We start from the raw sequence: 514 nt of genomic DNA on the forward strand, positions 1-514 counted from the left end.
TTTTAAACGCAATGACCGATCGTTATGAAATTCAATAGTGATCAACAAGGCTTTGTCCCTGTCGAAAATCGTTTGAAGATTACTATACAAAAGTTGTCTAATTTTTTTAAGCTTTGTGCACACACTACACACACATACACACGGACAGACAGACATGTGCTCAGTTCTCGAGCTTAGTCGATTGAGTATATACACTATGTCTCAGAAGCTTCTATAAAAGTTCGATTTCAGGTAAGTATGTAGCCTTTCTGTACAACTTCGTTGTACGAGAAAACAAAAACAAAATTCCAATTTAAAGCCGGACAAAATCCAGCTTTGGCCTCTAGTTATCGCCAAATAGAATGATGATTCATATCATTGACAATTTTATTTTGTCTGATGAACAATTTGGTTTTCGCCATGGGTATTCAACCACTCATCCGTTATTAAAAGTTACGAACTTAACTCGACTCAACTAATCTGAAGGATATTCGACTGGAGTTGCTCTTCTTGATATAGAGAAAGCATTTGACTG

Source organism: Armigeres subalbatus, unplaced genomic scaffold (assembly GCF_024139115.2).
Source record: "Armigeres subalbatus isolate Guangzhou_Male unplaced genomic scaffold, GZ_Asu_2 Contig555, whole genome shotgun sequence".
Classification (NCBI taxonomy): domain Eukaryota; kingdom Metazoa; phylum Arthropoda; class Insecta; order Diptera; family Culicidae; genus Armigeres; species Armigeres subalbatus.